The sequence below is a fragment of the Arachis hypogaea genome, chromosome 16 (genome assembly GCF_003086295.3).
Source record: "Arachis hypogaea cultivar Tifrunner chromosome 16, arahy.Tifrunner.gnm2.J5K5, whole genome shotgun sequence".
Lineage (NCBI taxonomy): Eukaryota > Viridiplantae > Streptophyta > Magnoliopsida > Fabales > Fabaceae > Arachis > Arachis hypogaea.
The window spans coordinates 141089265-141112353 of NC_092051.1; positions in this window are offsets into that span (position 1 = coordinate 141089265).

Genomic DNA, 23089 nt, shown 5'->3' on the forward strand with positions numbered 1-23089 from the left:
TCCAAAACATAGATACCCAACTAACAAAATACACAAAGCACATAAAATTTGGTATACAATACAGAAATCTTGGTACATGGTACACAAATTTTGGTGTGCAACATAGAAATTTTTGAAAGATTACATATTCAAAACATTAACTCACTCAACTAACAAAATATATTTAGAGCAAAAATTTATGTGTTATGTGTAAAAAATTCTATACTATATTGATAAGTTGTTATATACAAAAATTTTTGTGCTATATCTATAAATTTTTATGGTGCAAAAGTCTAGAAAAAAAAAATAAATGATGATCCATCGCTAAATTTGCACTAATTTAATTAGATTTAGTTACAAAAATATTTATACATATAGCAGCATCATTAATATTTATTCATTTATATGATATCTTACATGAATGCCAAATTTTGTATCTGTAAAACAATATTTGATCTTTTAATGGAGATTTAATAAAAGATCTAAAAGATTTTGAGGTAATTACAATTTTAATGTTTTAAGAGATTTTTTTTTATAAAATGATGTTGAAAAGAAGAAAATGATATTTTGATCCTCTAAAAATATCTTAATTTGACAATATATATCAAAAATAAGAAGATATACTTAAAAAAGAACTCTATAAATTATATTGAATTAATTTTTTATGTAGCCCGTCTAAAATATTGAGATCCGTCTATTTTCTAAATTTGGTGATTTTTTTAATTAGTATTTTTTAGTTATTTTTTTTTGTAAATGGAAAAAATTTAAAAACAAATTAAAAACAGGGTTACATATCAGATGTCTTTTCAAATTTTTATATATGCTTTTTAAATAATTTTTCAAATGTACTAATAAAAATTAGATAGAATACATGAGTTGTTTATTATTTATAAAAGTAATTGATACATTTTAGTATTTTACCAAATTGAAATTATATTTGAATATTATTTTATTAAAAATTAAATCTTTTGAAACTAAAATGGCAGTTTAGTCAAAATTTGAAGTAGTGAGATACCCATTGAGTTGTGGTCCAAGGTGAAAAAAAAAGTGTGTAAAAGCTAAGAGGCAGAGGCATAAGCAGAAGAAGCAGTATGTACTTTTCTTAAGGTGTTATAAGGTGTGGGCACAAGGTTGTATCAACTGCCAAAGATTTTATATCAGAACACTGATCCCTATGAAAACCACTTTCATCTTATTGAAGGGGTTTTATGTGGCGGTTTATGTTATTCTGCCACACTTCAGAACTATCAGACACCTCAAACAACCACATTCATTACTCATTTTATTGTATCCAGCTACAACATTCGCTTTTTCCCCTCCTTTTTTTTTTCTATTTCTTTTTCTTGCTCAATTTACCATTTGGTTTCCCTGTAACAAGAATAATGTTTGAACAAATAAAAAAGGTAAGAAATAAATTACCAATGTTTGAAAAAAAATAAAGAAAAGAAAAGAGGGGCATCCATAGTAACAAAAACTTGGGTTAAGGATATAAATTTAATTTTAAAATAATATTTTTAAGTTTTTTTTTATAACATATTAAAAAATATTAGTGTCAACGAGCTATAACACAAATGACATAATTTTTTAATACTCACTTAGAAGTTACGAGTTCGCTTTACTTTTAGTAAAAAAAAAATATTGGTTAACAAAATTCTAAATTTTAATTGTTCGATTACAAAATAGTTATTCTGATATGTAGAGCTAGAGATGATATATAATAGGAGATTAATCATTTGTTTGATCAACTTAGTCGATCTCACCTAGTAAAAAAAAATTTTTTTTTAAAGCATTATTCTGATATCAGCTCAAATTTACTATAAATTTACACGTGATATGTACACGTTTTTTCTTTTTTTTTTTTAATATAATTTTAAATATATAAATATTATTTTAAAAAATAACAGATGAGATCCGCTCGCATATATTATTATTATTGTTTTTTTTTTTTTACCAAAGATAGGAGACTCCAACTCACAACACTCTTAATTGAGTATGGGAAGACTATGCCATTTGAGCTATAACTCATTGGCATATTATTATTATTGTTATTATTATTATTATTGTCAACTTCAATGATTGATATGAAAATTTCAAGCGCTTCAAGATTTTATTAAAAGGGATGATAAATCCAAAGAAAGATGTCATGAAATTCTCGTGATCCAATGAAATGAATTTGATGTTACAACGCTGACAATATTATTTATTATTATTAAGATTTAATTAACATATATTTTAAAGACATATAATAAAATTATTATTAATAAAAATATTAAATTATTTTAATAAAAATAAAATAAATATATTAAAAATTTAAATTTTTAATATTTTTTAATTTATAATCTTAATAAGTATTTTTAAAATAAAAAATAAATAAACCTTTATTAATTAAGAGTTGTATGTGGGTAAGAACTAACGAGAATTGGCCTATTCCAGGAATCCGTAATTCAGGCCACTGAAAATTTAAAACGTTGGGCCTACATAAGCCCACCCATGTATTTTCAAACCCCACAAACAAAAAATAGAAGAAAATCAGATAATAATAATAGTAATAGTAGTAATAATAATAATAAATAAATAAATAAATAAATATTAGTATAATTTATTAGTCTGTTTAAGTAAATGTGGAATTCGAATCATACATCAATTTATTGGCCAGCGACAAACTCAATACTCAGATTTGTGATGAATTAATACTTAACTTATCGGGTTGAAGGATACCATAGAAAACAAAAAAAATTGGTATAATTCAATTCATGTATAATATTTTAGAAACTAATTCCAGCATTAATAGAAAAGTTGGAGGATACCATAGAAAACAAAAAAAAAATTGGTATAATTCAATTCATGTATAATATTTTAGAAACTAATTCCAGCATTAATAGAAAAGTATAGGTAGACAATGAAAATACTAAATAATATGAACAATAGATATATCGAATGTTCAATTCACTAGGTGTGCAGATGGTTATCTTAATATTAAGATTTAAGTGGGTAATTTAGGGGTGTAGTATATTTTTATTTTATTGAACAATGCTAGGAAACCAAAAGGGTATTAGCAAAAAACCAGCCAAATATCTTTGAATAAATCTAAAATCTCTACAAGTTAATATATATGGATGTTTCTTCTGCTAAGTATCAGAAATTTTTTTTTCATACTAAATGGATTTTTTTTATATATTTTTCGAATTTTTTTGTATTGTAAATGTGAATATCTCTATTTCTTTAAGAATTATATATATATTTTTTAATTTTATAGATATTTAATTATTTTTTCTAAAATATAACTGAATATTTTTTTTGTTAAGTATTAAAATGTTTTTTTTTCATATTAAATGAATATTTTTTTTATATTTCTGTAATTGTGTAATTTACCATCTCTTTAATTATCAAAACGGCATCTAATATCCAAAACGCATAAAACAACATCGTGATTATGCTGCTACCGTGCCATGTTTCGGTGAACCATTGTCCTTTGATGGAGAATTTAAACCATCATTCATCACCACCATCTTCTTTACACTCAACCCAACCCTCTCACATATTCCTTTTTATTTGTATTCCTCACAGTTTTTCTTATTGGCTTTGAACTTGAAGAAGAAGAAAAAAGGTTTCACTCATAACTGGAATTACATACCACAAAACACACGTGCAAAGTGTCGCCACCGATCTACCAAACACCGTCAAGAACACCAAAATCAATATCATAATGACGATGGGGACGAAATCATCATTGTCGGAATACGCGAATCGAACGAAGGATATGTCGTGAGGGTTCATCTTGGAATAAACCTTCTTCATTCTCTCATCAAGTTCAGCTAGAAGTTTCCAAAACTTGTCTTATTCACGTGTTGAGTATGGATTTTTGTTGACGGTGGCGAATCCGACGAATCAGATGTCGGTGATAGAAGAGGAGTGGGTCGCGGTGGGGAGGCGGAGAGGGCCTGACAGTGAAAGAGAGAGGTGTGTGTGTAATTGTTGGAGGTGGGTAGGTTAATGTGAGAGAGAAGAGAAAGGTTTTTATAGGTTTTAATTAGGTTTACTTAATCAATTTTAAATTTTTTAAATTTTGAATTTAAAAAATTTAAAATTAATTATTAATATAAATTAATGTGGTTTTGTTTAATTTTTGGCTAGTAACCTCTTGGTTCCATATAATTTTCCTATTTTATTTGGTCAATTTTAGAATCCATTGTTCACATTGTTCACAAAAGCCATTATCTACCTAACAAAATCTAGCATTAATTCACACACACTATATATATATTTTTACCCATAATAATATTATGGGAATATAAATTTTTTAAAATTACAGTCTACTTTGTTCTAACAGTTTAGATTATGCATGACATAAAAGATTTATAAAATCAAACTACTTTTACAAAAAAAAATCGTAGATTGACAAAATCTCTGACTAAAAGACCAAGATATCTGTAGATAAAAATCAAATAATAAGAGTTTTAGTTATTATTTTTATATGAAAAGTCTAATTTTTTATTAATAATTAATTTTAATATTCATTATCTAAAATTTAAAACAATTTAACGTGTATACTTTTATATTTAATTAGGTGTTAACTGTTAAGTCTATTGCACAAATAGAAATAATTAATTTTTTTACTTGCTATTTAAAAATAATATTTTTTCCTCCCTGTGTGTATAAAAATATGATTAGATATTAGCATAAAAAAATTATACTGATAATTATAAAATTAACTCAAAATTAATTTTTTTAAAACAATTGAATCTTGATTCTAAGTTTTAATTATAACATTAGTATTCTCTCCAAATTATATGTAATAAATATTTGAAAGAAGATAAATGAAAATATAGATTAGAAAGATAAGCGGTGAAAATTTAAAACTAAATAAAAAACTATGTATATAATAACAAAAATAATAATATTTTTTATTTAAATTATATTATTTTGTTAATTTTATTTTCTATAGAAGAGAAAAATAGAAAAAATAGAGAATGAGAGAAAAAAGAGAGAAAGATAAAGATGAAGAATGAGAGTGAGAGTGAGAGTTTGTTAATTTGGAAAGAAAAAATTTTATTTTAATTGTAAAAAAATATCGAATGACATATTTTAATTTGTCAAATTACTTATATAAAATATAAATTATATATAGAGTAAAAATAGTATAGAGAAATAAAAAAATGGAGAGAGATAGATGAGAGAATTTAGGAAGGGAGTTTATTAATTTTGAAAAAAAATATTTTCTCTCAATTTTAATAAGAGAGTGTCATGTGACACATTTGATTATTAAATTAGATAGTAATATATAATACATAATATATGTATATTTCAATTTTAATTTTAATTTTAATACAATTAAAGAATGTCATATTGCACATTTTGATTGTCAAATAAGTAATTAGTCATTAATATTGATAATGATATATAAAATAGATACAGTGGTTGAAGGAATGAGAGAAATAGAGAAAGGAAGAGAGAGGAGAGGAGGACTCTTTAATTTTAGAGGGAAAGATTTTATTTTTATTGCAATGAAGGAGTGACATGTGGCACATTTTGGTTGTAAAATTAGTAAGGAGGAGGGAAGAATTCTTTAATTTTTGAGGAAAAGATGTAATTTCAATTACAATGAGAGAGTGACATGTGGCACATTTTGGTTGTAAAATTAGTAAGGAGTAGAAGAGAATTCTTTAATTTTGGAAAGAAATATTTGATTTCAATTGCAATGAGAAAGTGATCTGTGGCACATTTTGGTTATAAACTTGTGTGTGTGTGCTAGGTAGACAATAACTTTTGTAAACAATATGAACAATTGGCTCTATAATTGACCTAATAAAGTAAAAAAATACTTCACTTCAAATTATCTCTTAAACCTCAATATTAGGATAACTATCTGCATACCTAGTGAATTGAACATCCAACTATTGTTAACTGTATATGAGTAAATCAAATCAAAAGAAATAAACATCCAATTAAAAATAATGAACATAATTATCTACATACCTATTGAATTGAACATCCGACATATTTATTATTTACATTATTTAATATTCTCATTGTTTACCTATATTTTTTTATATGTGTGTGTAAAATTGGTATAATATATTAATACGAGAAACTTTGAGGGACGGTGATACATTTTTCCACCAAGAACGCTCTATGATATTGATATCCATAGTAAGCATAAGGATTGAAGTTGAGGACGTGGGTGGAAATGCAAAATTGCGAACGCATGAAGATCCCCACACTTACCATTCCCACCACAATTCCATGTTTGGTGGAAACCTGTCTAAACTATTACGGTGGTGTTTGTGGATCGGATTCGATTTGTATATTTGCGGTATTTATCTGAATTCGATTCGAAAATTGCAGATATGAATTTGATTTACAAGTCTATCGAATCCGATTCGATCTGCACACTAATAGGATCAGATTACGAATTTTGTGTAGGTATCCACATATCTGATTCGTATATTCGCGTATCCGCAAAAATAAAAAAATAAATAAATAAATATTTTTTTATGTTTTATTTCAACCAATAATTATCATATATGTTGTATTGTTTTAATTTATTATTTAATAAAAATATGTTTAATATTATTTTAAAAGTAAACATATTTAAAAGAATAGAAAAAATGAATTTTATTGATATTTTTTTAGTAAAAATAAGCTTTCAAAAATATTTTTGTGTTTTGCGGATATTCAATCCGGTCTGCAAATGTGCGGATTGGATCGGATCGGATCCAAACTTAAAAATTACGGATATTGGATCCGATTCGATCCGATAATTTAATTCATATCAGATAAAAATTTTGGTTATATCTGATCTGCATTTACCCCCTACACCACACTCTATCATATTCATTCATTCATTTAAACGAAGTTTTATCCGTCCTTAAAATTTGGGGGTTTTGGTTTTCTTTTTTCTTTATGATTTTGTGTCTATAATTTTTCTTTTTTGATACTATAATGTTCAAAAAGTTACAGGCTCAGGTTTTTATTGACTACTGCTAGGCTTAGGCCACTATTGGAAATTTAGGGGTGTAAGTTATCGAACCGGACCGAAAATTATCGCAAACTGAACCGAAAATTACAACAACCAATTTAAAAAACGAAAAAATCGATTTTTTTCTGACAAAACCGATCGATTCGGTTCAGTTTTCAGTTGGCTCGATAGAAACCGAACCGAACCAAACTGAACCGGAGATATGCATCAATTTCAATGTTTTAACCATTTTAACCTTTAACCTAATAGCAAAAATTTCCAACCCCTAACCATTTCAATGTCTTACTCTTATTATTTCAGTTTATTGACTATTTCAAACCTCTAATTATTGTGATTCATATTTTACTCATTAAAAATTAAAAACCGAAAAACCGATCGAACCAAACCGCTGTTGGTTCGGTTCGGTTGTAAAAACAACAAATCGAACGGTTGTATATCTGTAGGAACCGAACATATCGGTTCGGTTGGTTTTTGGTCCAAAACTGAACTAAACCGAACCGATAACACCCCTATGAAAATTATTGTAATAGTAGTGGGTAAACATGTTTTTTATTTATCCTAATTTTCGTAATAAATTTTTATTTTATCTTTTACAAATTAATTATATCTGTTAAAATGGCTCAAAATTGTCCTAATCTTGAAAACTTGTATTGATTTTCATCTATAATGTATGCTATATATTTTAAAATTTTTCAGAATTGAATAGGATAATTACACATATAGCGATATAAATTGAAATATTTTCAAATGTTAGGAAAAATATTAATACAAATAAAATGCTACAAGTATTTTTTAAATTGTTTACAAACAAACGACAAATATTATTTGTTACTCTAATAACAATTTTGGTTCCTAGCGAAAAAGTATAGTATTGAATTTACTCGAATTAGTATGTAAAATTGTAAATGGTTGCAAGTAGTCTTCCAAATCTTAAGATGGAATAATGTTCAAAGGAATCCTCCTTACAAGGCAAAGTTATCTCGGGATACCATGTTATGATTGGTGTTACCTACAAGGATATTAGACTCCAGTCCTAAAGTCAATGTTCGCCTGAGAGGCATAAAAAATAGGTTTCCAGAATATATTTTGGGTGTGTGTTTAAAACTTTAAATTTTTACTCTCGTAATTGAAAGAAAATTTGGAGAAAATTCGGATAAATTTATACGAAATTTACATAAGATTTTAGGTAGATATTTTTTTTTTGGTTTTTTATATTATCTATTGTAAAAGTGATGGTAAAATCGCATCTCAAATAGTTTGGACATGTAAGAAAAAAATTAACAGACAGTTAAAAGGGTGGATGAAATAGAAAATGAACAAAGAGTGAACGATTTTTCTGTAGACATAATACATATAAAGTTCAATGACATCGTTTGACCTATGTTGTTTTTTTCATAGTATTTTCTAATTTAATAGAACAGACCAAAGACTAATCCGTCAATTTTAGCGTGGATACTATTTAAGTTACACTCCTTTTTTTTTTGTAAGGTGGATTAGACAATCTCCAATTTTAAGTACTCCAAATAGATTAGATAACCCTGAATCCTAAGTACATAACATACCTACACACTCTTCATACACTTATCAAATTTTTTTCTTCAATTGTAGAATTTAAACTCTAGACCTTTGAGATGGAAAGGAAAAAATATGTCATATGAACTAAGACTCATTGACATTTAAGTTACATTTTTATTTGGTCCCGTATGAAAGGACATAACTAGCTAAAATTATTTTAGGTCCAATTTGAATAATAGACAATAACAAATATAAATTTTGTTAAAAATGTTCAGTACACATTATAAGTTAGTTACTAAATAATTAGTCTTTAGAATAATCAAATATATTATAATGTAATAATCAAATTTGCAATATATCCACATGGATTTAAAGAAGGGTAAGTAGTAGTCTTAGTTTTCTCAAAATTTTAAAGAAGTATATATATGAAATATGTACTTGATATATAAAATAAAAAATATTTAATAATTTTATATGTAATTATTTTTAATAATATGATAGGATTATTTTTCTCACTAATATTTTTACATAATCAATTTAATATCACACATTCATGTTTTTATATTTTTTTAAATTAATTTCTATATATTTATTTTTGTAGAGATAATGACTTATATCATTATGTTTTAATAATCACATTGTTTACTTTAGAATTTTTTTTCTTGTAAAAAATACTAATTTTTCTTCTAAACTTATATTTGTTTAAAAGAAAATCTCTTTATATTTTTAAAATAACTTCTTTTGTTTATGATTTTATTTTGAGAGTTATATCTTATATTCTATAAAAGTACTGATATCTTTGAGATAATTCATAATTTATGATTATTTATTTTTAAGTTTTTAAAATTTTTAAAAGAATTAATTTTAATTGTAAAGATATATAATAATTTTTTAACTAAATATATTATAAAAATGCTGGTATTTTATAATTTTATAGAGTACTATTAATATTATTATATTTTTTATACATAATTCTCATGTCAAAAGCAAAAAATACTGAATATTTTATGTTTTTTCTCTATATACATTGAAAATCTTTAACAAAAATTTTGTAGTTACATATCATGCATAAATTATTTTTATATAATAAAAAAATAACACAAAAGAGATAATTACAAAAATTATATAAAATTCGGTCTCGAATATCAAAGTTTTTAGATTTGTCATAGACCAATAATTAAATTTATTTATTAATTGTTTAATAATTTTTTTGAGATGTTAAATTTATATTTTTATATATTATAAGTGATTAATAACTATTTTTATTATGGACGTGGGATGGTTGTAAACCTATAACTAAGGAGCCTACTACCATTGTAATCACAATTGGTTTGTGTAGCCTCATTGTTCTTGGCTCATCAATTCTAATAGAAATTCTATATTTACACAGAACAATTTACTGGATATAGCGACAAAAGCATTCTGTTGGGTATTGTAAGAAGCTTATCAAAAGTCGTGCTTATATTATCCAGTCGTAGATCAAGGTAGAAATTTTTTAACTTTTTTTTAATAAATTTAATTTTGATATACTAACAGTGTAAAGCATTTTATACAGTCGTATAATCACATTCATTCTTTTGGATGACCATTTATACAGTCAATGTAAAAGATAATTATTTTTATTGATGTGATATTACGTATAAAATTATTTTACACTGACAGTACATCTAGGACTGGCAATGGGTAGGGTTGGACCCTACCCTAACCCTACCTGCGGGTTGAAAATTTTATTAAAATTCTATCCTACCCTACCCGCAGGTTGAGAATCTCTCAACCCTAACCCTACTCGCACCCTAAAATTCTAAACCCTACCCTATCCTATCCTACCCTACCCGCAGAAATATCAAATTTTTTCAAAGTAAATATAAAATTCAATCATTTTGAATTTTATACATATTAATAACATAAAAAATAAATAACTAACACTCTAAATTACTAAATTAACTAACTAATTTTAGTGGTTGTTCACTTATTGTAAGTCATTACATAAGGGAGTTGTGGGTTCAACTCTCACTTTCTTTACTATGTACTTAATTTTTATAAAATATGTGTTATATATAAGATGTGGATAGAGTAGGGTAGGGTAAGGTACACCCTAAACCCGTATCCTACCCTACCCGCAGGCATACCCGGACCGTACCCTACCCTATCCGCAGCGGATCGGGTAGCCTACCCAACCCGAACGGATTGGACCGAATTAGATACCCGCGGGTAGGGTATGAATTGCCAGCCCTAAGTACATCAAATTAAATTCATTTTTAATATAAAATGTTATTTCAAATATACCTTTACAATACATAAATCAGGTTCATATAAATTGGGAGTAGATAATGATAATTTTTAAATATTTTTACAGCACTATAATTAATTTTTATAAAAAAAATTAAATATATATTTATAATTTTTTATATACCATAGTTGTTATAAAATATTAGGCCAACAAAAGATATTGATTAATAACATAATTGTTTGATTCATGGTTAAAGACTTAAAGTTACAATAGTATAACTTGATTTTGATGTAATTTTCCTTGAGAGCAATCCAATTATAAGGACTTATGATTAGGTCGTTCATTATTATATACCTTTTTTACACTATGCTCCACCTCCACCCAATTATTTTAGAATCATTTAATGGTTGTTAGAATGCATCTATCAATCATGTGATATGTAACGCCATCGATGAAGAAACTTGATAGACAAAAAATCCCCATGCAGTTTTTAACTTATTTATTCAACTTTAATTAATTATATAATGATTGGTATTAATGATTTGATTTGATGCTTGCATGCAGCCAAGTAAAATGTGTGTTTGTGTTCATTTAGACATATCATTACGGTCAAAATTGATTAGCAACACTCCTTGGAATGTTGCACAAGAAAAAATAAATAGTAAATTATTAAAATTGTTTTTGAATTGTCAAATAGCTCATAAAAGTATTTCTATTAAAATATGTTAATAATAAAATATTTTTAAAATATAACTGTTAAACAATATTAGAATATTTGTCTATTAATTAGATTGATATTGAAATTGACACTTTATTGTTTGACTATTTCTTTTATTTGTTCGTTACCAAATACCAATAAATAGGCGATACTCTTGAATCATATTAAATGAAGCTATTATAGATCATTACAACAACATTTAAATATGAATAATGTTATACATCTAAATTTTTTTATCAAGTCCTTTTTTTTTTCTTTCTATATGTCTTTTTTTATTTTTTAATTAATTTTTATTGTACCAATAAACTATTTTACCAATTTAGTTAAATTTATTAGTTATCAAAATAACTTTGTCATCTAGCATCATTATTTAAAAAGAAAAAAAGAAAAAAAAAAGTGACATTTAGACATATAAGATATGATCGTGTCATTTTTTCACATATTTAAAAAGAATACCTTTTTTTTATAAATAGACAATAATATCTTGGAATATACTGGAATAACCATAAGTCCATAACCATGCATAATCATTCATATTTCTAAAACCTTCTTTACTTCTCCCACTAAAACATCATCATCCATTTGCTCAGTGACTTGCTCATCAATCAATCAGCATCATTATTCATTACAAAAAGAAATGAATAAGAAAAACGAATAATGAAGCACAAACAAACTAAGAAAGCTCCCATAACAATGAAAATGTGTACATTCATAAGAAGCACGATGAGAGGGGAGACATATATATATACCTTGGTTTTTAAAAATTGGGGAAAAAAAAAAAAGAAAGTGTATGTTAGGATTTGGGATTAGTTTGAGACTATGAACGTTGAAAGTGTGGCGTTTTGACGGTGTAGAATTTTATTTTTAATTAAAATTAATTAATTTTTTATTTTTAATTATAAATTATAAATTATAAATTATAAATTTAAATTTTAAAAAATTAAGATTCAAATATTAATCTTATAACAAAAAATTGATTAATAATAAGAGATATTCTCCATGTCCAAGCAATTTTGGCATCCAAGTTCATCCAAGCAATTTTTGGTCATACGCTTTTTCCTCTTTTTTCTTTCCTCACACTTCTTCTCTTCTTCTTCTTCTCTTCTCCCCGCACTTCTTTTTCTTCTTCTCCCGCGCTTCTTCTTCGCCTTCTTCTTCGTGTTCCTCCTCCTCCTCATTCTCCTCCTTCTTTTTCGCGTTCCTTCTTCATGTGTTTTCTCCCTATCGTCATTCTTTTGTTGTTGTTGCTGCTGTATTTTTTTGTCTTTTCTTCCTTCTCTTCCTGGTGAAAAAGCAGTAGAAGGTGAGGAGAAAGAGTTTTGAATGGTGTAGAATAGAAATGAACCGAACATGTTATTATGGTGAAACAATTGTATAGTACTAAATGAACGAAACATTATCCATTATATAAAATCAAATTTGAACAGGTTTCTACATAATGAAACGAACACATACTCATGGTGAAACAATTATATAGTACTGAATGAATGAAACATAATCTATTATATAAAATCAAATTCGAAACACCTCTATCTACAATTTAGAGATTATCAATTCAATTCAATTCAATTTAACAATTGCATTCCATTTAATTTGATTGAAAAAATAATTCATTAGTAAAATGTTGGTGATGACGATAACGAAAGAGAAGAATAAGAGGAGGAGGAGGAGGAGGAGGGGAAGCAGAAGAAGAATCTGCGTGCGAGGAAGAGGAGGAGGTATACGTGAATTTGAAAGAAGAAAAAGATGACGTATGCGCGTATTTGAAAGAAGAAGAAGAAGAAGCGCAGGGGAGAAGAAGAAGAAGAAGCGTGGGGAGGAGAAGAAGATAAAGCGCATATAGTAACGCTCTTTTAATGAGAGTAGTTTTTGTTGGTGTTGGACCTACTTAAATAAAACTTGGATAAAAAAAATACTTGGATATGTAGTATAATCAAATAATAACTACTAAAAAAATATATTTTTACATTTTTCCTTATGATAATTCTATCGGTTTGATAATAGTTAATTATTTAGATTTGGGTTTTAAAGCCATTTGTAGGGAGAACAATAACCGAATGCCATTATTATTTTTTTATAAAGTTTGTTTTGCTGAACTTTTATGATTTTTTTAATTTATATTTAGATATTTTATATATTTTTTGTCTAATAATTATATTTGGGTACAATAATATAAAAATATTTATTTATTTATTATATTAAAAATATCTCTTAAAAAATATAAAATATAACTTATAAACAAAATAATTTTTATTTTTCTAACATTTTTATTTTTATTACTAAAATTTTTTCAAACACATTAAAAAAATATACTTTGATTGAGAAAAGATAATTTTTAACAATTTAATTAATAGCACTCAAATAAACTCTCACTAAAGTTATTCATTCTGTTAAGTAGGTCCTTCTTAATTATAATTTAAATATAAATAATAGTCACATTTAATATATAATTAAACCTTTTTAGTGCTCATTAAGAGTAATTTTTCCCTACAAGTAACTATAAAAAACTAATAAAAAATCATACATATATTAAGAAAATAATACATATAAATTATTATGATAATATTTAAAATTATATAAATATAATAAAATTAGCTTAAATAAGTCATATATGTAATTAATGTTATCTTCGTAGTAAAAATGGCCAAATATATTGTTTTCCGGTTGTTATTGTGATTGGAACATAAAATTGTTCTATCTTAAAAAGATTTATTAGCCACACTCTTTCATCTGTAATAATATTTGCTCTTTAAGGAAGCTCATATACATTTATGTTTATCTCAATAATCTTATTATCATTAGATATTCCTTGCGTTTCTAAGATTGATTGAGAATTATACACAAAAGGATGATTGAGCAACCCTAGAGGTGTCTTAAGCACTATATTTAATTTGTAAAGGTTTATCAATCAGATAGATGTGATTTAAGCTTTATAAATAGTTAAAAAAAATAAATAAAAAACAATTTAAATTTATCTTATTTAATATTTATTAATTATTGATAAGCTAGAATTAATAAATATTAAATAAAATAAGTTTAATTTTTTTTTTGTTTTTTTAATATTATCAAAGAAAAAATTGGACTAAAATTTGGAGATTAAATATAGACTATAATGGAGCGATTAAATTATGAGAAATATAAATCTTTATGCCTATCCCAAGTCCTATCACTTTATTTTTTACATGCACATTATTTGAAAAATAATAATATTAAGTGTATATCAAAATCAGTTATTAATATTAATTATTAGGATATAATATATATTAAAATAAAATATATATTAAAAATAAATTAAATTATATATATCTATATATAAATAAATAATAATTAATTTTGATGTGCAAGTAGGATTTTAATTTGAAAATTTGTCATATATTATCTTGTTTCTTGCATTGTGATCTCTTCTCGAATCCCATAAACATAATTTTTGTCTCACTTTCTGCAACAAATCCAAGTTTCGTGTCTATTATTATTCTATTGAACATTCCCTCAACACTTGTGCAATGCTTCATTTTATTTGAAAAGTTTCCTCTTGTGTGTAGCCCATATTTTTTAATCCAGATTTTCATTCATGAGTACCAAGTAAGATTTCTTTTTATTTTAAAATTCTATTTATGTATTAATAAACTAATTTTATTTTTGTTCTCTTTGTGTTAACATTTCTTTTATGATATCAAGAGTTTTTTGAAAAATGTGATTTAGTTTATTAATTTATTTTAAAATTATTAAATTAAACATAAGTGCGGCAATATACGTACGACTTAGCATCTTATTTATTTTTATACTACTTTAAAATGTGGGTGCGACAACAAACATTTTACCTCATGTTTTAAGGAAGAATATTCTAATAATTTTAAAGTTTAATTAACTATAAATAGGGTGTTGTTGTGAAATAAAAGATATATATAATAGAGATGTATAAATAGAAGACTCTAGTATTAAAATAATTAGCTTAATAATAATTTATATATATATAATAATATTATATGTTGTAATGTATATATATATACAAAGATAGAAAGAAGTATTAAAAATAAAGAGAGAGGGAATCGCATTTGTTTATTGTTACAATCTCAATATAATAAAGATGATTAATATTGCTATTAATATTATATGTAAAGAGTAATAGAAAATAGAATTTAAAATACTTATAAAATAAAAGAAGAGAAAGAATTGTAGTAGAAATATAAAGAGAAGAGTATTTGATTGTAACATAAAAAGAGAAGTGATTTTATTATTTGCTTATGTTGTATCACGTATAGAGGTTTAGCCTCTATTTATACAAGTTCAAGGTTCACATTTTCAAAGGTTGGAAAGCATGCACCGCACATTCTTAAATGCATGTACTTTCCAAGAGTGCTTGCTGAGTAGACATAGAATGGATATGGACATCCATATCGTAACACTCCCCCTTAGATGTCCATTTAGGATTATTGCCTCGTTAAAACCTTACTAAAGAAAAACCCTATGGGAAAAACCTTAGTGAAGGAAAAAGAGTACAATATCCTTTGTAATAGGGACTGCCTCATTAAAAACCTTGTCAAGAAAAACCCAATGGAAAAAAAACCTGACCAAGGAAAAAAAAGTACAGTCTCCCCCTCTTGCCGACATCATTTAATGTCTCGAAATCGGCGCATCCCAATCTCATGTACCAATCTCTCAAAGGAGGATTTTGGGAGTGACTTTGTAAATAAATCTGCCAGATTGTCACTTGAACGGATCTGTTGGACATCAATTGTCCCTTGATTTTGAAGGTCATGAGTGAAGAAGAATTTGGGAGAAATATGCTTTGTTCTATCACCTTTGATGTAACCCCCCTTAAGTTGAGTAATGCATGTTGTATTATCTTCAAACAGGACAGTAGGAGCTATCTTATGATCAATTAGTCCACATGATGACAGAATATATTGAATCAGACTCCTCAGCCAAAAACACTCGCGACTAGCTTCATGAATCGCCAGTATTTCAGCATGATTAGAGGAGGTTGCTGCTATCGTCTGTTTCGTGGACCTCCATGATATAGCTGTACCACCATATGTGAATAGGTATCCTGTTTGAGACCTCCCTTTATGTGGATCAGACAGGTATCCTGCATCTGCATAGCCAACTAGTTGTGACTTGGATCCATAGGGATAAAACAATCCCATATCAACCGTCCCATGAAGATATCGAAAGATTTGTTTGATTCCACTCTAATGTCTTCTGGTTGGAGAGGAACTATATCTTGCTAGTAAATTCACAGCAAATGATATATCGGGTCGCGTATTATTAGCAAGATACATTAGCGCTCCAATGGCACTAAGATATGGTACTTCAAGACCAAGGATATCTTCATTTTCTTCTTTAGGACGGAATTGATCCTTTTTCACATCCAAAGATCTTACGATCATTGGGGTACTTAATGGATGTGACTTATCCATATAAAATCTTTTCAAGATCTTTTCTGTGTATGTTGTTTGATGAATAAAGATCCCACTTTTTATATGCTCAATTTGCAGGCCGAGACAAAATTTAGTTCTTCCAAGATCTTTCATCTCAAACTCTTCTTTTAGAATTTTTATAATTGTTGGAATCTCTTCAGGAGTCCCAATGATATTTAAATCATCAACGTACACAGCAATTATAACGAATCCAGATGCAGATTTCTTTATAAAAACACACGGACAGATATCATCATTCTTTAACCCGTTTTTGGCCAGATACTCAGTAAGACGATTATACCACATTCGTCCAGATTGCTTTAGACCATATAAAGATCTTTGCAATTTGACTGAGTATAACCCTTGCGAATATTCATTGGATGGTTTGGATATCTTTAGTCCTTCTGGGACTTTCATATAGATATCCCGATCTAATGAGCCGTACAAATAGGCTGTTACCACATCCATTAAATGCATATGCAATTTATGATATGCAGATAAACTGACCAAATAGCGCAATGTTATCGCATCCACTACAGGGGAATACGTTTCTTCATAATCTATACCGGGCCTTTGTGAAAAACCTTGTGCCACAAGTCGAGCTTTGTAACGCACAACTTCATTTTTCTCATTTCGTTTTCTCACAAATACCCACTTATATCCAACAGGTTTTACATCTTCAGGTGTACGGACTACAGGTCCAAAGACTTCACGTTTTGCAAGTGAATCTAATTCAGCTTTCATGGCTTCTTTCCATTTTGGCCAATCATTTCTTTGTCGACATTCTTCAACTGATCTTGGCTCAAGATCCTTACTTTCATGCATGATATCTAATGCCACATTATATGCAAATATTTCATTGACAATTGTCTTATTTCGGTCCCATTTCTCTCCTGTAAAGACATAATTTATCGAGATCTCGTTATTTTCACAATTTTCAGGTACCTGAACGTCTTCTGGCGTTATATCAGAATTTTGGACAACTGCCGGTGTCTTTACTATGTCTTTTTCAACAGGAATCGTATTTACCTCTTTTCTCTTTCGAGGATTTTTATCTTTGGAACCGACAGGCCTGCCACGCTTCTGGCGTGTATTTGCTTCCGTGGCTATTTGCCCTACTGGGACATCAATTCGAATTGGGGCATTTTCCGCCCTGCCATGCTTCTGGCGTGAATTTGCTTCAGTGGCTACTTGTCCTACTGGGACGTCAATTCGAATTGAGGCATTTTCCGCTGGTATGTAAGATTTGGTTATCCTCTTTGTATCGGAAAATGCATCAGGCAATTCATTTGCTATTCTTTGCAAATGTATAATCTTTTGAACTTCTAGTTCACATTGCCCTGATCGAGGATCTAAATGCATCAACGATGATGCATTCCAATTAAGTTCCTTTTCAGGAAGCTTATTCTCTCCCCCTAATGTTGGAAATTTTGATTCATCAAAATGACAATCCGCAAACCGGGCTTTAAATACATCACCAGTTTGTATCTCAAGATACCTCACTATAGAGGGTGAATCATATCCAACATATATCCCCAATTTTCTTTGGGGTCCCATTTTGGTGCGATTAGGTGGTGCAATGGGAACATATATCGCACACCCAAATATTCTTAAATGGGAAATATTTGGCTGCTGGCCAAAAGCTAATTGTATAGGAGAGAATTGATGATAACTCGTTGGCCTCAAACGAATAAGTGCTGCGGCATGTAAAATAGCATGCCCCCAAACCGAGGTTGGGAGATTTGTTCTCATAAGCAAGGGTCTAGCAATTAATTGGAGGCGCTTAATAAGTGATTCTGCTAACCCATTTTGTGTGTGAACATAAGCTACTGGATGTTCAACACTTATTCCATTAGCCATACAATAAGCATCAAAAGTTTGGGAAGTAAATTCACCAGCATTATCAAGACGAATTGCTTTAATTGGATTTTCTGGAAATTGTGCTTTTAATCGAATAATTTGAGCCAGTAATCTCGCAAACGCCAGTTTGCGATAAGATAATAAGCACACATGTGACCATCTCGAAGATGCGTCTATCAGGACCATAAAATATCTAAAAGATCCACATGGTGGATGAATAGGCCCACATATATCACCTTGAATCCTTTCCAGGAATTCAGGAGACTCAAATCCAATCTTTACTGGTGATGGCCTTAAAATTAACTTTTCTTGAGAACATGCAGCACAACAAAATTCACTAGTTTTAAGAATCTTCTGGTTCTTTAGTGAATGTCCATGAGAGTTTTCAATAATTCTTCTCATCATGGTTGTTCCCGGATGACCCAATCGGTCATGCCAAGTTATGAATTCATTTGGGCTAATAAACTTCTGGTTTACAGTGGCATGTGATTCAATTGCATTAATCTTGGTATAATACAACCCAGATGAAAGTGAGGGTAATTTTTCTAATATAACTTTCTTATTTGAATCATGAGTTGTGATACATAAATACTCATGATTTCCCTCATTCATCGTCTCAACATGATATCCATTTCGGCGAATATCTTTGAAACTCAACAAGTTCCTCAGAGACTTGGTAGATAATAGTGCATTATTTATTATAAATTTTGTTCCTCCAGGAAACAAAATTATAGCTCTTCCGGAGCCTTCAATCATATTGCCTGAGCCAATAATAGTATTAACATATTCCTCTTTTGGCACAAGATGGGTAAAATATATATCACTTTTGAGAATAGTGTGCGAACTTGCACTATCCGCAAGGCATACATCTTCATTACATATCCCTGCCATTCTCTGAGTCTTCCTCAAAATTTGATCAGAGTCTCGTGCTGATAACGTGTTGTGAAATAAAAGATATATATAATAGAGATGTATAAATAGAAGACTCTAGTATTAAAATAATTAGCTCAATAATAATTTATATATATATAATAATATTATATGTTGTAATGTATATATATATATACAAAGATAGAAAGAAGTATTAAAAATAAAGAGAGAGAGAATCGCATTTGTTTATTGTTACAATCTCAATATAATAAAGATGATTAATATTGCTATTAATATTATATGTAAAGAGTAATAGAAAATAGAATTTAAAATACTTATAAAATAAAAGAAGAGAAAGAATTGTAGTAGAAATATAAAGAGAAGAGTATTTGATTGTAACATAAAAAAAGAAATGATTTTATTATTTGCTTATGTTGTATCACGTACAGAGGTTTAGCCTCTATTTATACAAGTTCAAGGTTCACATTTTCAAAAGTTGGAAAGCATGCACCGCACATTCTTAAATGCATGTACTTTCCAAAAATACTTGCTGAGTAGACATAGAATGGATATGGACATCCATATCGTAACAGGTGTGACATTATTTAACCAATCAAGGTCACAAATGACCCCTTCCTTATTAATAAGTTTTGTGAATATGCAAATCTTAAAAGCGAGTTTCGTATTGTAGTTGCTTTTACAAAATAAGTAATTATCTAAATTATTTTTTAATATTTTTATAATTAAATATTTTAATTTTTAAATTTTAAATATACAAAACAATTTTTAATATTTATTTTTGTTATATAATATAATCTTTCTCTAATTTAATTTGAGTACAAATCAGTTCTTAAAAAATTTAAAATTTTTTAAAATAGTCTCTAAAAATTTTAAAATAGTCATTTTAAATTTTTAATTAAAAATAAAAATAAAATATAAAATTTGAGTTTAGACTTTATACAAATTACTTAAGATTTCTATTTTTTCTATAATACCAGAGACTCAAAATATTTTTGAATTTTTAAATATTTTCTAAAAAGAATTGAACTGATATTATAATATTTGCTAAAATTTTTATTTATAGACTAACTTAATATTGATAGTTACTCCTAGTATATTTTCATCATTTTTCAAACCTCAGCTAATAACTATTTTCACTCCTTTGATCTTAACACTCTATTGCTATTACTCACGATTACATCTTTAAAATAACAGACTTAGTTTAAATTTTGAATAAAATTGTTCGGACCTTATTAGTATCAACTAGAAGTTTCTTGAAACATATTAAAATTGACAACAATATAACATAAATTGACAATAATATTAACTTATATTTATTTGCTTAAATAACTCTCTTTTTCTTAAAGAATAATATTTTTTGCCTAACACTAACATTAAGGTAGCGTTTGTTTTGAGGTATTGAGACAGAGATTGAGATTTAGTATTGTATTTGTGGTTTAGAGACTGGTACTAAAATTTCTGTCTCTGTCTCTAAAATTTCAGTATTTCAGTACCTCCAAAAAATAGGGACACAAGGGACTAAAATTTTTAGAAATAGAAACTGAAACTTTAATAACATTTTATACCTAAAATACTCTCATTTCAATTAATTAATTCCAATTTTATTCTTTGTGCAAATTAAATTAGAGTTTCATTCTTGTTTCAATTCCTGTCTCCCATTTTGCACCAAATAGAATACTGAGATTTATTTCAATCTCTGTCTCTTAGTCTCTGTCTCTCAATCTCAGTCTTTTCGTCTCTGTCTCTCCACCAAACGCTACCTAAAAGTCCCAGCTAATTTGGATAATTACTCTTTAAAATTTGTTTTTTTCCCTTACTTTTTAAAAGTACTACTAGTCATATTTGATTAAAGAACGTAAAAATTACCCAAGTATAAAAAAAAAATTGAAAATAATATTTTTTAAATGACTAATATTATATATGAACAAAATTAAACACATTATTTGTTAAAATAAAAAATTATATATTTAAAGATACTTCCAAACGTACTTACAATTTTTAAAATCCAAAATAAAGTACAAATAATGAAATAAATCTACAAACTTTTTAGTTTAGCAAACATAAAAGGCCAACTAATTCTACTAAAATTAAAAGTAAAAATATGACTCCAATAGTTCATTTTTTAATTTGAATTAATTATCATGAAATTTTCAACAAAGATTCATACAATAAAGTTATATGAACACTAAAAATTAGTTGATCGTCCATTCTAGCAAATATATATATAAAAAATTGAATAACTCTGTTGATTTATATACTTTTACTAAATTTTTAATTAATTTTTTTAATTTAAAAATTTGTAATTGAGTTTTTATATTAGATAATTTTTTTATCTAATATAAACACTTAATTATAAAATAATAATTTAATTATAAAAATTTAATTAAAAATTTAATAAAAATATAAGAACTAATAAAACCTATATAAAAATACAGAATAATCTTATATTTACATTTATAATCAAATTTTACAAATATGAAACTAAATTCATATTTATAAAAAAAATTATAATCAAAATTGATTAATATTTATAATCAAACTTCATAAGTAATATAATAATACTAGATTCACATGTGTGTATAGATAAAGTAAAAATAAAACTAAAAAGAATACAACAATGACAAATAAGTGATTAATTTTTTATATTCTCAAATAATTATTTTAAAAATTAATTATCTTATTTACAAAAAAGTATCTAAAAAAGTACAAAAAGTTACCATTCAAATAAAAAATAATTGGATCTTTAATTTATATATATTTTTTTAATTAGGTATATACACTATCTTTAATTTTATAATTAGTTATCAGTATAATAAATATTAAAATTAATAAAATATTTTTTTATAAATTAAAAATATTTATAATTAAAAATTTAATTAGATCTTTAATTATAATTTTTTTAAACAAATATATTATTAATTTTAATATTTAATATAAAAAATTTAATTATAAAATTAAAAATAACATAAAAAATTAATTAAAATATAAATATTTAATTAAAAATTAATAAAATTACAGAGATGGATAAAAAAATAAATTATTTATTTACTCATTCAAGAAATTACTCCCTTCCTTTTCATTTGATTCCATCAAGATGTTTTTTAGAGCAAGAGTGTTTGCTTACTACTATAAATACCACACGTGCCCCTCTGGTTTTTGGTACCATTACACTCGCCTACTTCAAATCTCCTTTCTCGGGCCATACGCCAATAAATAATACTATAAATTTAAGGTTTTTTTAATTAAATTTAATCAAATTGATTATTATTTAATTTAATTAAATTTTAATTCATAAAAAGATTTAAATATGTAATATTATTTTACGTTAATATCGATTAACATATTCCTTTTTTTATTCTAAATAAATAATAAGTATCCACTTTTATATTTTAAGTAAATTAAAAATAAATGAAAATTCATTTTATCCTCCCTCAACTATAAAAAGATAATTGTAAAAATAATAGCATGTTGATTTATTAAATAAACACTTTTTAAAA